This window comes from Leptonychotes weddellii, chromosome 2, assembly GCF_054177405.1.
Source record: "Leptonychotes weddellii isolate Sample4059 chromosome 2, ASM5417740v2, whole genome shotgun sequence".
NCBI classification, from domain to species: Eukaryota; Metazoa; Chordata; class Mammalia; order Carnivora; family Phocidae; genus Leptonychotes; species Leptonychotes weddellii.
In genome coordinates this window covers 85,658,268-85,675,259 of record NC_138370.1, presented here as the reverse complement: position 1 = coordinate 85,675,259, position 16,992 = coordinate 85,658,268, and positions in this window count along the sequence as shown.

Sequence of the window (16,992 nt, the reverse complement as noted above, 5' to 3'; positions counted from 1 at the left end):
TTTCTCTGAAGGTTTCAGTGGAGAATCTGTTCTTTGCCTCTCTCAGCTTCTGGTAGTTGTTGGTATTTCTTTCTTTCTTTTTTTTTTAAAGATTTTATTTATTTATTTGACAGAGAGAGACACAGTGAGAGCAGGAACACAAGCAGGGGGAGCGGGAGAGGGAGAAGCAGGCTTCCCGCAGAACAGGGAGCCCGATGCGGGGCTTGATCTCAGGACTCTGGGATCATGACCTGAGCCGAAGGCAGACGCTTAATGACTGAGCCACCCAGGTGCCCCAGTTGTTGGTATTTCTTGACTCATTGCTGCACAATTCCAATGTCTGCATCCATCTTCATAACCTTCGTTTCTCTGGGCTTTCACCTCTGTATCAAATATGCTTCTCACTCATTCTTATAAGGACACTTGTCATTGCGTTTAGGGTCCACCCAGATAATCCACAATGATCTTATCTCAAGATCCTTAACTTAATTCTGTTTGCAAAAACCATTTTCTGAAATAGGTTACCTTCACAGGTCCTGGGGATTAAGATATGGACGCATCTTTAGGGGGGCTACCGCTCAACCCAATGCATTGTCCGTATCCCTCCCTGGCTCAGTTATCCATCATTACCTTCCATTGCTTCTCAACAGTGTTTCTGTTTATTTCTTGATCCCTACCCTGGCCCCAGCCTACTAAGTCTGCTCATTGCAACTCATTGTTTCTGTTGTTCATATGATTTCTCTTCCTAGAACACCCTCCCTTTCTTTTTTATGTGGCTGCTGTCCAAGCTTCCTTCAAGCAGACCCACCAGCCACTCCTATGCTGGTGCCTCCATTCTGTGCCCTCATTGCACCCTGAACATACTACTGCTGCTTACTGAGTTCTCTTATCTTTTCTCCCTTGGTATGTGCCTGTGTCTCCCATTCATATTTTATGTACATGGTTTGGATTCTGTCACCTTTGATTTTCTACAACCTCACACAGGGCCTGTAAATAGTAGTCATTCGTTAAGAGTGGAATAAGAGTCAATGAGTCTCTGACTCAGGACCTATTTGTTACTAAAATTTAGCTAACATTTTTGTTTTCACATCATCTAAAACTTTATTCTATTCTGTTCAATCTAGCATTTGGAATATAGATTATTTTATGTTTTGGTAGTTCTTTATCTATCTTGGGCTTTCCTGGTTAACTTAAACTATACACCTTGAAGGACAGAAATTCATGTCTCCTATGTATGTATACGTTGGGAACATGGGAATAGTTTGCTAAAGATTTGTTAACTTAATCCCCACTGGAAATATCTAGCATGTAAGTATATCTTGGGAGGAGGATAGCCTGGTTTAAATTTATTTTTTACTATTTTCACCCTGATAGGGAATCAAACTCTACTTCTCAGCAATTTAGTAATGCTTTAGAACTAAGATAAATTATGTTCCTATTGGAATATCTGGTTTCTGGGTTTTAAAAAACTGTTAACCTTCATGAAGTCAGTTTATAGAATTTCATTTTACTTCCCCACCTTATGTCTTAATCACCACCACAGTATAAATCTGTTGCTTCAAAACCTCCATTCACTCATACATTTTATTCTTATTGACCTTGGCTTATGAAATTTGGATGGAAGAAATCACTAACTTAGAAAGGAATATTTGAACTTTGATGCTATGTTTCAAAGCCTTAGCTGAGACCTCAGCCACATGGAAGCATGTAATTATTATAAACCTACTTGGGGAAACCACCAGTTTCAAGAACAAAGGAATTTTGCCGTATGATAGCTTACTCTAAGAAACTTTATTTTCTGTCCTTAAGTATCATCAAGTCAATATCTGGGCAATGGGAAATTTTTGTTTTCTATAGCCTTATGAAATTTTAGCATCAAAATCATTAAAAAAATTCACCTAGACTTAGGTGTCATGAAAAACTCTATATTTGTGCCAGATTAACTAAAAAATTGGCTTCAGATATAGTGGGGAATTAGGGCCAAGCTTTAGGCAAACTTGGGTATTTCTTTATTTTAGGTGAAAAATATATAAAATTCGATGGATTCTTGCCCTCTGACCTAAAACCAACTAAAACTCAACAATTTGGCTATGATTTCCTTTGAGGTTTTATATATTTTTTCAGCTATAAAATGTGAACCCAGGTCAAGAGGCATATACTGAAGCCTCAATTTTAGCAAGAAAAATATTTATGAATTAAAAGAAAAATATTTATGAGAATTTTACAGAAACTTGGTGGCTGAACAGAAAACTTTAAAACTGAAACAACCAACTTAGAATATTTGGGAGAAGTGAACACTTCATGAAATTTGCTTTCTTTTTCTCTTCTTTCCATAGTTCTAGCTATTAAATTCCACCCAGGTTCTTCTTCTATGCTGTGTTACAATTTTTTGATAGATTCTATAGAGGAACTTCTCTCTATAGAGGAACTTCTCTTAATTTCTTCCTTTGCCTTCAATGTCATAACCCTTTCCTTTGAATCACTCTCATTTTTTTTCCTCCAAAGCTCTTCTTTCCTGGGGGAACTTAGCAGAGTTCTTCTGAAGACTGAATCAGAGGGCTCAGTGAATGGACCCAGCAATATTGCACTCTAAGGTACTCTTCCTGTAAACATTGTTTTGACCACTATCTCTGTGCAAGGACACAGCTTGGTGATACGCCCCCACTGAAGGTTGAGTTTCTTGTGTTCTACAGAAACACATCCCAGGAGGTGAAGAGGTGGCTTCTATCTCTCCCCCTTCTTTAGACGTCCCAATCTTGGAGCTCATCGTCATTTCCAGAGCATTTTCTCACTGTTTCTTACTGTTCAGCAGAGGAGTGTGTTGAGCTCTTATACAAAGAAAACCTTCAGCGGTCTGTGTAGACTTACCCCAATGTCTCCTGAAGAGTCTTCATATGTGGTGTTTCCTTCTTTCTTTCCCTCTCTTCTCTTCTCTTTTTCCTAATAATCTCTTTACTCCATTCAGTGAAAACTTCCATAACCTAGCACATTTTCCTCATCTTGCAGAGAAGATAGAGGGGAGAGGATATCTGTCAATCTCTATTATAAAACAATCCCTGTTTTCTGATGCATTAAATAGAACACCATTTGAACTATTTTCTAACTCCCACCGTCTGTTCCTTTAAGCCTTATTTCCCACTATTCTATTTTTTTTAAAGATTTATTTTTTTATTTATTCGAGAGAGAGCACGAATCGGCAGGTCAGAGGGAGAGGGATAAAGAATCTCAAGCAGCCTTGCGCTGAGTGAGGGGCCCAACATGGGATTCGATCTTAGGACCCTGAGATCGTGACGTAAACTGAAACCCAGAGGTAGCCGATTAACCCCCAACTGAGCCACCCGGGTGTCCCTCTATTTTATATATCTCATGCTTTAGTCAAAATTGACGCTTTGCTATTATTCATTCATTCCTTCATTCAACAAATATTTATAAATGTCTTCCATGTGCCAGGCACTGTTCAAGTCTCCAAAGATACATCAATAAACAAAACAGACACACTTTGTGCTCTCACGAGCCTTGTATTCTAGCATATCCTGGGCATCCTTGGCTTTGAAGTTTTGTTCATCTTATATATTTTCCCAATCCCAACTTTGTTTGGCATTTCCTCAACTGGTACCTATATTTCAAAGCTAAATTCAGATTATCCTTAACCCATAAACTGCCTTCAAAAGCAGATTTGCTATTAACACTTGCAAGGCCAAGGGCTGAAGTATGAATGAGATTCACAAACCATTTGTCTAAATATTTATAAGACATAAGTCTAGCTAAAGCCTCGAGAGCTAGATAACATCAAAATTGAAAAATGTGTAAGACTATGGTGTTGATATATCTGAAAGTTGGCATAATATCCAATATTGCTAAATTTACTATTATTGTTCATATTTGGATATTCTTTGTTGATCAACTGGTATTGTTTGGAGGATTAATGAAATTAAAACATAACAAATTATTATTTATTAATTTGTTGTTTTTTTCTTGTCTTCATTTCAGCAAAATAAGTAATGTTATAATCAATAACTTTTTTACGTAATTGTGTCATATTGGCAGGTGACAGCCTTTCTCGGACACCATAGTACTTAGACTTTTGGGGTTTTTTTTTAAGATTTTTTTATTTTGAGAGAGAGAGAGAGAGAGCAAAAGCAGGAGGGGCAGAGGGAGAGGGAGAGAGAATCTCCAGCAGACTCCACGCTGAGTGCAGAACCCAACATAGGGTTCAATCCCGAAACCGGGAGATCATGACCTGAGCTGAAGCCAAGAGTTAGTTGCTTAACTGACTGTGCCACCCAGGTGTCCCTAGACTTTTGTTTTTTTTTAGTTTCCAATTTGAAGGATCCTACTGAGGCTATCATAACTAGAACTATTGGTGTTTGATTCTAAATTATCATAAATTTTAGGCATCATGTTCAATTATTTTAATAGGGAGATTTATGACAAAATATCATCATCACAGAAATTATTGTAAGTATTTTAACTTCCTTGAATAAAGTACTATCAATAGTATATTGGTTTTACCATCTTTTAAAGCAATATCTAGATCCATATGGCAATATAAATAATCAGTGTCACAGGCCATGCATATTACTTCTAGACTTACATATATTTAAATGTAAAAATATTGAAATGTTTAATATTGAAAACTGTTCTTCAGCTTTCATGTCCACCTATTGCAAACATGTTATTTTGCTAAAGTAGAAATATGTCCAGATGCCATACCTGGAACATAAGGAAAAGAAAATAATGCTCAGCAACAGTGGAAGAAAGATACTTTATTATGCAAGAATCTTTCACATCCATGCTGAGAAGGACATGCATGACAAGTTAATTAATTTGTGTTTTCTCTTAGCTAACTGATTCTGCTGCTTAGGTCTTTCCCACATAATGAAGGAAGATCAGTGACTGACTCCATGCCAGTCCACGGCATGCAGATGTAGTCATCTTTTGTTCTGGGGACAAAATAGTATCTGTATCCTGAATAGTAATAGTGTCACAAACTAAATTGTGAATGATAAGGGCAGGGTGGGTGGGAAAGGAGTGATGGAAGGAAGAGGAGGAATCAGTTTAGTTTAAGGTGAACTTTGTAAACATTAATGGGAAGGCTCAGAAGGAAATAAGAGATGTAGGATTAGAATGCAAGAGAGAGAGTGGGGTGAATGAAAGATTTTTGTTTTGTGGTTCAGAAATTTTAGTGATAATATTTGCCTGTGTGATGATAATCAATACATTTCATAAGTATTTACTTCAAGTCAAGCATTCTATCAAATACTCTATACATAGCAGTTTATTCCTTTGAATCACATGAGATTGATATTACCATGTCCCTTCTCTTTGAAATAATATACGTGAGATTTTGAGATGGTTACTTGCCAATATTTTATTGCTGGTATGTAACAGACCAGAAAGTAAACCCAAGTCTGTCTAACTGCACAGCTTTCTCTTAATCACCAAGGGCATTTGAAGCCATAAATTGGATTCCAGCTCCCTGGCAGAAGGTAAAGAGAAATAAGAGAAGGTGATACAGGGCATGGTGACATCTGGGAGAAGGGAAGGAAACTTTATTAATTAGTTTTTTAAATTATTAGTGAAAGAAATCCTACTTGAATTGGTTTAAACAAAAAGGGGGATTTTAACAGAAAGATAAACTATGAACTAACTAGACAGTCATAATTACAGATAGGCCATGATCTCTCATAATCAGGAATCAGGGCCCAAAGGATCAGGCTTCCTCCTCTGATTTGTAGCCATGTTTCTCTCCATGTATCAAGCTCCCTCTTTCTTTAAAGATTTTATTTGTTTATTTATTTATTTATTTATTTGAGAGAGACAGCATGATAGGGGAGAGGGTCAGAGGGAGAAGCAGGCTCCCTGCTGAGCAGGGAGCCCGATGTGGGGCTCGATCCCAGGACTCCGGGATCATGACCTGAGCCTAAGGCACTTGCTTAACCACCTGAGCCACCCAGGTGCCCAAGCTCTCTCTTTCTATAGAGTGGTTTTATCCATGTGACAAGAATGCAGGTAGCCAAATGTTCCAGAGTTTTATAGCTCAGGACTTCAGCCAACAGAGGGACACTGACAAGACTTTCTGAGTCTTAAGTCCAAAAATTCAGGGCAAGGCTCTAATTGGCCCAGGCTAGGTCAAATGCTATATCGAGATACTTGTTGCTGTATGATGGGAGAAACCTAAATAACCCCTTACTGGATATTTTCTCACATAACAAGAAATGTGGAGGGAGATGGTTCCAGGGCTGGTTCAGTGTTAAATGATGCCAAGGGGCAGAATATCCAGGATCTTTTCAGCCTTTCACTCATGATAGAAAGATGGCTTCTGTGACTATTGTTATAATAATTATACCCTCATGGCAGCATCTGAGGCAGGAAACAAAGGAGGCAGAAAAGAATATTTTCTGTGTGACATTTTCTTTTGGTCAAGAGGGAAACTACTACATTTCATGTTGAGCGGAGCCTGAGCAATTCTGGAGAATCTTTTTAAGAAAAAAAAAAAAAGAAAGAACAATATTAAAAATACAACATTAGGCCCGGGGCCTTGGCTTGGGTCATTATGAGTATGGGGCCCTAAGCTTAATAAGCTTTATTAGCTTCCTTGTAAATCCAGTCAGTATTGTATTGTCCTCTTCTGTCTCAGTGGCTGAACTGAATTCACGTAGTCACTCCTGGCAGCCAGGTGCTTGGAAATGGCAAGTATCTGGATCTTTTAGCAGCTAACTTTGGAAATAGGTATCTAAGACTAGAGAAAAAGAGGAGAAGAATGGCCGCTGAATGAAGACCAATTGGTTCCCACAGATGTCTATCACTGGAATATTTATGTACAGCCAGAGGTACCAGAATCATACTGTAAAATGTGGCTGATTTGGCAGTAACTATATGGGTGGATGTAATGGGATGAAGAGTGTGCCCTCCAGATTTTGTCCACTTAGAATCTCAGAACACAGTTTTATTTGGAAACAGGGTCTTTGCAGATGTCCTTGGTTAAGGATCTTGAGAAGAATCATACTGGATTTAGGGTGGGCTCTAAATTCAATGACTGATGTCCTTTTAAGAAGAGGAGAGCCACACAGATGCACAGAGGAGGCCAGGCAAAGGTGGAGGCAGAGATTGGCTTCTATCGCCAGGCCAGAATAAGTTCTGGGGCCTGGGGTCACTATAACCTGAAAGAGGCAAGGGAGGATTCTCCCCTCCAACGCTTCAGAGAGAGCATGGCCTACGGATACCTTGATTTCTGACCTCTAGTTCCAGAACTTGAAGAGAATACACTTCCGTTGTATTAAGCCACCCAGTTTACAGTTATTTATTGGGGCAGCACTAGGAAAGTAATACAGTGGGATAAAGAGTAGTTATCAGAAGAAGGGGGTGTAGTGCTGGTGTCCACTGTAGACTTTATAAAAGGAGTTTAGAAGCAGGTAGAGTCTAGATACAGGATGAGAGCCAGGTATTGCCTTGACGGTCGTGACAAAGCATGGGAATTTCGATGCTAGGCAGAGTTACCGGTGCTAAAGCCAGACTAGAGAGTAGAGATAATGACACAGGAGGACAAACAAATTCCTGAGCATTTCTACCCCTTGCCTGACTCCGCACTACATGCTGTATATCTGAAATTCCCCATCCCCTTACTCTTGCCTAGTTCTCTGCCCTTCCCTCTGTGAAACTGACATGGAAGGCATACTCCTTTCAATCTTTCATGTCTTTGGTGTGCTGCGTGTGTGTATGTGTGTGTGTGTGTGCATGCACATGCACGTGTATATATAGGATGATACATTCATAATTTTCTATTTTTAGATGTTAAGTGAGAGCAGCGTAATCTCTACCTCTTTAATTTTCTTTTCATGGTAGAATATTCCTGAAGTAATTTAGGAAGTGCTTAATGAAGTTGGTGGCATGTAATGTGTATCTTGTGTAGAGCATGAGAAAAATAAGAGACACTGTGATCTTAAATTCTCACTTATAAGTCTTCTTTTTTTTTTTTTTTAAAGATTTTATTTATTTATTCGGGAGAGAGAGAATGAGAGACAGAGAGCACGAGAGGGAGGAGGGTCAGAGGGAGAAGCAGGCTCCCCGCCGAGCAGGGAGCCCGATGCGGGGCTCGATCCAGGGACTCCAGGATCATGGCCTGAGCCGAAGGCAGTCGCTTAACCAACTGAGCCACCCAGGCGCCCTCACTTATAAGTCTTCTATATTTAAACACAGTCACTTTTTAAAATGTCAAAATGTCATTTGGGGACAATGAAGCATTCCACGTTTATTTAGTTTAGACCTAAAGGAAGCCATACTCTTCTGACGTAATAAAATTTCTAATTCTATATTGTTTTGATGTGACTATATCTTCAATGTATTCTATACTTCCATGAATTCTTGCATAGACTATGTTTTCCTTACTACTCAGGATAAACATTATACACACCCATTCTTGTTCTGTGCAATACCATGATGTGGTGGGACCTCTTTCCCAAGTGCCCCGGGCAATCATATTGCTGAACCATTGCTCTTTTCTCTTGCTTTGAGCTGACCAGCTGTGCTTCTGGCTGTTGCCGGCACGCTCTACTCTACCAGAACCCTGTCTCTCTTTAATGCACTGTTTCTAATCCACTGTGGTCTGGGAATCCAAATAACACAGCTTGTTAGGATTGATCTTACTCTAAGAGTAAATGCCCCCCAGTGAGCATCTGCATGCCCCAAGTGAGTTTCCTTGGAAATTTATTCTTTGGGCTAGGTGTGCTAAGTTTTAGGGCATGGAGGGCCAGAGTAATTTTTTCTTTGCTTCTGAACACTCAGATAGAGCCAGCTGGCTGATGAGGCGTTTGACAACATGGAAATGGCAAGTATCTGGATCTTTTAGCAGCTAACTTGGGAAATAGGTATCTAAGACTAAAGAAAAAGAGGAGAAGAAAGGCCGTTCCCCCTTCCCATTTACATTGTTTTCCACGCCCCAAGTTATTTTTAAATGTTATATGTGTGTTTTTGTTTCATTTTGCCGTATCGATGGAATAATATTAGCTTCACTTTTAAAGCCTCCATCTTGAGGAATTACCCTAGGCAAACTCTGGATAATGATAATGAGAGGCTGATTTTAGGCGAGTTAAGAATCTGTGTTGTTAATGACCGACACACAACCATCGTGAGTGTCAAAGCTGGGAAAAGTCTGCCAGAACAACCTGATTGTGCCCAGAGGTAATATTTTAGAGGTACAGAGCTGTAGCTGAAGTCACAGGAGGAGAGCCAGCGTTTTCCAGGATATCATATCGTTTATGAGTCAGGTTGCAGAATGTCTTTGAAATCTTGGGATGACATTAAAGTCAAAATGTTAGGAGTCGGAATTCTGAGGTCAGAATCAATAAGGTATTTGGATATTAGTCATTTGGTTTAAGAAAACAGCGTCTTTGAGTGCACCCCATTTGTCTCAGCTCCTTTTCTCAATCAGTCTGCTCTTCTCCAAAGCATTACACACAAATCAGGCAGGGAGAGACTAAATGGTGAGGGACATAGGATACATATAAAAGTTGCAAGAGCTAAGTGTCAATAGTCACAGCCTTTAAAAGTAATGCAGGTTTAAGAAAACGAGGGCCTCCATAAATCACTAGAAAACTCGATGATGATTCCAACTGCAGATGGGCTTTTAAACAAGTGTGTGCGTTTGTTGCTGCTTCTTGACTCCCAGTTGGATACTAAAAAAAAAAGGCTCTTTCTCAATTTCCTGTTCTTGGGCCTTATTAAAATCATTCCGTTGCTCTGACCCCCGCCCCTGCTCCTTTCTTCTCTTCACATCTGTGTTTGTGTGTGGAGGATGGTACCCACAGTTCCTGGACACGAAGAATGCATGAAGGTCCTGAGGATGAGATTGTGACCCAGCTACAGTGTGTGTGAAATGAGTGATGGGAGGAGAGAGGGCGAGCGAGCAGTGGTGCAGGGTTATGATTTGTATAGTTATTTCTAGCTTTGAATTGTTTCCAAATCTCATACATTCACAGACAGCCTCGCCAAAGCCCACAGCTGTCATGCATTTTCAACAGATTCCACAGGGCCTAGATGAGGTTTGAAGGCATTCCTTTGCTCTTACACATTAGCTAAAAGGAATTACCGTAACATCTGATATTGTGGAAGTGGGATATTTGCCATCCTGACCTTGCCCAAAGCAGTCCGGAAATGGGGTCCAAGAACATATTATCTCATGTGGCCTCTAAAGGTCACCGGGGGCCCCTCGGTGGCATTTCAACAAGACCCAAGCACCCAACATGCTCTGCATTTGGAGAAACCGTGGTTCTGTGTATGGACCCAGTGGGGAGACACGTGTTCCCCTTGCTCTTTGGATGTTTGTCATAGGAAAGGCATGTTCCACTGGAGAAATTCCCAGCTGTCAGTAATGTGCTGATACACCACAGCCAATCATCAGAGGACGAGCCAAATAAACAGGATGTTCCCCATGTGTGTGATTGCATGAGTGTGTAGCAAAACTTCTGCCCATTTCACAGCCTCATAATGGGATTGACATGCATTGCTTAATCTGCATCTGTCTGTTTAGGGTAAAAACACATAAACACCATGGAAACAATGTGTAAGAAAGCCCTTTCTTTGGCTATATGGGCTGTTGATAATGTTGGGATGAAATCTGGTATAAATTGGGAATGAACATTGCTTTAATGTTACGAGTTTACTTGCTGGGAAGTGCCGTCAAGGTCTCCAAACGCAGATGAGAGGAAATGATCAGATTGTCGGTGGTTACGGGGAGCTGACACAGAGGGCTGAGTCTATATGAATCTTTTTACATGCCAGTGCAGTCATCTTCATTCTTTCTTCTTGTAAGACACTCATTGGCTGAGCTATTTACATAAATGTACAGAAACAAAGTCAAGTTGTGTCATTGCCTTTTTTTTTGGTTGGTTTGTTTGAAAATACTGCTTCTGATCACTATTAGTGTCTAAACATATTCCTGAAGCAGCAATTTGGGAAAGACAGGAGAGAGGCTGTTCCTTCAACATTCCCGTGTAGAGTGGGTTCTTTGAAAAATAACATTAAGTATCCTGTCAGGTGTCAGATCTCTTACTGCTCTGACTATGCAAATCCCTTTTGCTCAAGTTGGTACATTTATTCATGATAATAACAGTAGATATCATTTATTGTAGATTTCCTGTATGCCAGCACTGTGCTGTCTTTAACATGCATGAACTCTTAATTCTCACAAAAACATATAATGTTGATATTATTATTTTTTTAATTTAATTTTATTATGTTATGTTAATCACCATACATCACGTCATTAGTTTCTGATGTAGCGTTCCATGATTCATTGTTTGCGTATAACACCCAGTGCTCCATGCAGTACGCGCCCTCTTTAATACCCATCACCAGGCTATCCCCCCCACCCCCCTCCCCTCTAGAACTCTCAGTTTGTATTATTCCTCTTTTAAAGATAAAGAAACTAGGGTTCACAAAAGTAAGTAGGCTTACTTTAGAAGACGGAGCTAGTGAGTGAGCAAGTGTGAGGCCACGTCTATAGGAGTACATGCACTTAACCACTCCTCCACAGTATTACCTTCCTATGTCTCTGCTTTATGAGAAATCTGATTCTGTTTCCATCTCCGATGTTATGTTCCATAGAAACACAACTCACTGTATCTTCTTGAACAGGCTTAATGTACGAAGGTGATTCTGGTATTCTAGGGTCTATCCGTTTGGCAGGGTTGAAGGTTGAAGACCATGACATGGAACCTTGGTAATAACTTCTCTCTGTTATTCAAGTTTGATCTGACTCTGGTTGTTACATGCTGTTTTTTTAACTTTAATGCCCCAAATACACTGATTTAAGCCAAAATCATGTGTCTAAAAATTTTGCCACTCTTTCAATGGTTTTTATTTGATAAACATAGTGGGAAAAAGAAAAAGTTGTGAATGCACAGATTATGTGTGCTTATTTTTGTTTATGAGATCATTAAAGACTTGTACTATGATATCATCTGGCAGAAGACAGTACCACATAGCGGTTAGGGCACAGGCTCAGGAGTTTCATTACTTATTATCTCCGTGACCTTGGGAAATTTAACTGGTGTCTCTGCGCTCATTTTTTCCCCCATCTCTATGATAGACGTAAAGAAATAATAATAATTATGGAACTGTTGCTAGGAGGAAATGAGAGCATACATGTAAATGTGTGCCTCCTAATAAGTATTTGACAGTACACACTGAAATGCCTTGGTGCTTTCCATCACCAGTCTTTGTATTATATTTCTCCAAGGTTCTCCTCGAAGTCAGACACACTGGATTATATTTGTTAAATGTGATCTCCCTAACCTTAGAACGTAAGGTCCCTGAAACCAGATATGTTTTTTTTTTTTTCCTCTGCTGTATTTTCATTGCCTAGAACAGCACCTGACACATGGTAGGTCCCCACAAATATCTGTTAAATAAATGAATGTTAGCTATTACTACCATTAGTATTATTATCATCTACTTCAGATTCAGATACTATGCTGAAAAAAATCCTCAAAATATGGTTTAAATTTGAACAGTTACCAAGGCTTAAGATATATTTGATTCCTAATCATAGAATTTAACAGCTTATCAGAACATCAGAGCATACTGATGCTCTTAACCTCTTCAATTTATAAAATTAAGAGAACTTAAAACATCCCGAGGCCTCATGATATTACGTGATGTTCTCTTAGTCAAGAATGACCTAGTACCACATCCGAACTGGCACTGAGGCCTCTGCACCCCAAATCTGGTGCTCTTTCTTCTGTGCCCCGCTGACTTCTAATGTGGGTACCAACATGGCCCTCCACCCCTCAGTGGACCAGGCCTCAATCCAGGTGGAAACCCGCACCTATTTCATTATCGTGTTTTACTCCAAACTCCTCATCACCCGTGGTTGATTGGTCACTGCTATCCTGCGGGTTTTTTCACCATGATGGAATTTCTTTTTTGGATGATAAAATGAGCTCTCGTTACAAGCCCCAGACAGAGATGGCTAAGAATTGCTAGGGGCGGGGGCACCTGGGTGGCTCAGTCGGTTAAGCGGCTGCCTTCGGCTCAGGTCATGATCCCGGAGTCCCGGGATCGAGTCCCGCATCGGGCTCCCTGCTCAGCGGGGAGTCTGCTTCTCCCTCTCCATCTGCCTGCTTCTTTGCCTACTTGTGCTCGCTCTCTATCTCTCTGTCAAATAAATAAAATCTTTAAAAAAAAAAAAAAAAAAGAATTGCTAGGGGCCAGGGAGAGCTGCTCCTATCCAGGTCCCTTGGCCACTAGCGGTGCAGCGTTTTTCTCTGCTATTTATAGTCCTCTGAATTTTGAGATCTCCGGGACCTTCCACTTGCGGAGAAAATCGGAACAAATACAAACTATACAGGTTACTGCATTGCTTCTCTGACTCCAGAGCTGTCCAGGGGAAAAGAAGGTATCAGTTCATCTGACAAACATTTATTAAGTGATTATAACACGGTAAGCAATGTGAATGGGTGTGTATGGAGTTGACAAGTATTTTTAAGTCCCATTCTTTTTCTTCAAGGAATTTACAGTATCTCTGAAAAACAAATTATCCAAAATAAATCCTGCAATGCATAACACAATAGTTAGAAATGAAGAATGGAGATGAAAATAAAATTTTGAGTGAGCTTAGAGGAGGGAAAAAGTCACTTACAGAGGGGGAATTGGGATGTTCGTGGAAGAGGCAGCATCTTAACTAGACTTTCATGGATCACTTGTCATCTTCACATTCCATGCATCTCGGATGAAATCTATCTGAGAGTTGATTACTTAGGGTCTGTTTTGCTTCAGGGCATTTTATCTCCTCATGATGCCATATCACAGACACATACATGTGCAACTCCATGCAACCACCACAGTTTATTACTCAAAAGAGGCTTTTATTAGAGGTACTGGTATGTATTTTTTTGCATAGTCATAATTATGAACACTTGCTTGAGTTTATAAATGATAATATACTCCTGAAAGACAAAACTTTGTATCTTGCACATACCCATGTTCAGTATTTGGAGTTTCTACAAATAGCTAAGAATTAAATAGCAGATGATTTTTGGACATTGCTAATTCAAATCACATAACTGATTATGGTTAAAACACAAAACATTTCCAAACAAAAGTCCATTATGAGGTAGTGTAGAGTTTTAAAGGGACCCATGAGCTGAATCCGTGATTAAGTCTCCCAAAATATTTACGTTTCTTTTTCCCCCTTGGAAGTGTATCTTTTGGCTTAAAGTAATATGCTGCACCTATTTTAATAGCTGATCTCTTTCCTTATCCTTATTTTCAAGAGTAAATATAAGGCTGGTTAAGTAAGTATCTTTAGTTTTACTAAATATTTAACAGTGCATTACGTACTACACAGTAACCAGAAAATTGAAAGTTCTCTTTTTTATTGAGGTGTAATTGACATATAGCATTATATTAGTTTCAGGTGTATAACATAATGACTTGATATTTGCATGTATTGCAAAATGATCACCACACTAAGTCTTGAAAGTTTTGATTTTATTAAACCATATATTTTCCATTTACCAAACCAAAACTAAAGAAATAAATACAAATGATAGGAGAACGACAAAGGAATGTGATTTGCAACAGTTGAGAGCGGTGATGTGTTTTCATTGTCCAGTCTTTCCCCCTCATTTTGGCTTTGCTCTGTCCCTCATCAGCTGAGGAATTGTCTGCTCTGTGGCTTTCTCTCCTTAGCATTTATGCCATTCACTTGTTGGTTTTGTGCCTTTGGGCTGTTTAGCTACTCATTTTGCTTGCTGGCTCCTAAGGCTATGATTGCAGCCATAATCCTTTGTTACTCATGTGGAGCACACTGACGGATGTGCACACTGAACATTTTAACCAGCACACTTCTGCGGGCTTCTTCTGAAGCTGATGGAATCACCAAAACAATCCTATGCTCTTCTGAAGAACAAAAGGAAGGCAAAACCAGAAAGATGGCTCAAACACAGCCACTGTGGAAGATGTGTGAGAGCCGTCACAGAGCATAAGAACAATGGTGCTCCGTAGGTTTTTGTGGGCCACCTCCTCTAGAGAATTTAACAGGAACAGTTTACTCAAAGCCTGTGTCCTGTGTCTTGCTATAATTAGTTTTTATACCAGTACTGGGTCTTAGACCACTTTATGCAGACGAGTCAATTGAATTTTTGGAAATATCTTGGGACAAGTATCCTAAGGTCATGAAAATATAAGTATAGAAAGAAGAATGATTTATTACCAAATATTTATTGAACTGTTATTACGTGAAGGAGACTTATTTAAGGATAAGTACGCAAGATGTAGTCTGCCCAGAGGACCATGTGTACAATTGCTGAAACTGGCCTGGGGCCTTCAGCTATAGCTGAAAGAAGTGGAGATTATAATCCAAATTAAGAAGACTTTCCAGAAGTTGATTGAATATTGTACCTGGAAGGGCTATCAGAAATCATCTACTCCTCCCATCTTATTTTAGGAATATAACTATAGTTGTGACTTGCTCAAGATCACCCTGAAATTTAGCAGAAAGTCAGATATTAACATAGTTATCTTTCCTCTAAACCTGGTGATTTTTTAAAAAAACGATATGACATATATATTTATTCTGACTTAAGTAGGTCAAATGTAATTTTATTTTACTTGTATTAGTTTAGTGCTTATTGTTGATTGTTTTAATTCTAAATGTGCTTAATCTGGTTTTCTCTGCATTGTATATATTTTTTAAGACTTTATTTATTGATTTGAAAGAGAGAGAGAGAGAGAATAAGTGGAGAGGAGAGGCAGAGGGAGAGGGACAAGTGGGCTCCCCGCTGAGCAGGGAGCCTGATACGGGGCTGGATCCCAGGATTCTGGGATCATGACCTGAGCTGAAGGCAGCCGCTTAACTGACTGAGCCACCCAGGTGCCCCTGCAATGTATATTTTAAGTTATTTATTTAAGTAATTTATTTAAGTTACAGGAGAGAGGGCAAGAGGAAGACTTCTCTATTTTGCACTTTAATTTTTTCACTTTCTATTAGTATTAACTTAGAGCTCTTTATTATAGAAGTAATAGATGTTAATTGAATAAAACTAGAAAATGTAGATAAGGAAAAAATAAAAACTAAATTCAACTGTAATCCAACCCCCCAAAGAGAAAGACTATTTTTATGTATACAATATTTATTTCTAAGTTATTATATTATATATAATATTATATTTATTAATTTAATATATTAAATTAAAATTTAATTTTATAATATATAATACATTATGAAATTATAAAAATATAAAATATATTTTGCATATATAAAAATATATTTATATTATGTATATCTTCTTTGCCGTAAAAAATGGGGTCACATTTAAACTACTATTTGTACTTCATTTTTTCATGTAACTATTAAATGGGCATTTTCTGTGTGCTAAAGATGTTTAGGATATCATTTTTATTGGAACTGCAAAATAGTCTTTTATTTCTTATATATTTGGACGTTTTATTTATCATTAATTTTTGGACGCTTTGAAAACAAATTTTCTTCACTGTAAATATTCTAAAATAAAGATCCATATAATAACATGCTTATACTTAATTATTTTCTTAAATTTTCAGATGTGGAACTCCTGGATCAAAGGATATACATATATGCAAGACTTTTGATACATGGTGGGCCTACCACCAACACTTACTTTTTATTCTAGGTTTCAAAATTTGTAGTTTATTTTATTTTTATTATTTTTTTAAATTTGTAGTTTATATTCAATGCTATGGACTTTAAAATTGGCAAGGGTCAATATGTCTATAAACAAACAAAAACACACAAAAAAACTCTCCTGCAAAAAATAGTCACCATGGCTTAGCATCCACACAGAAGGCCTTTTATTTCCTGAATAGCGTTATATCAAGTAAGTATTTGAGATAGATGTTGCTTCATTTCTATCCCTCCAGGGCAAGAGGGTGATGATCCTAAATTTAGCAGTGGTATCAAGAGGTGGATTTTGTCACATCTTCATATCTCCTTCCCGGAGATCTCTGACTCCCACTTGCCAAACCTGGGATGGA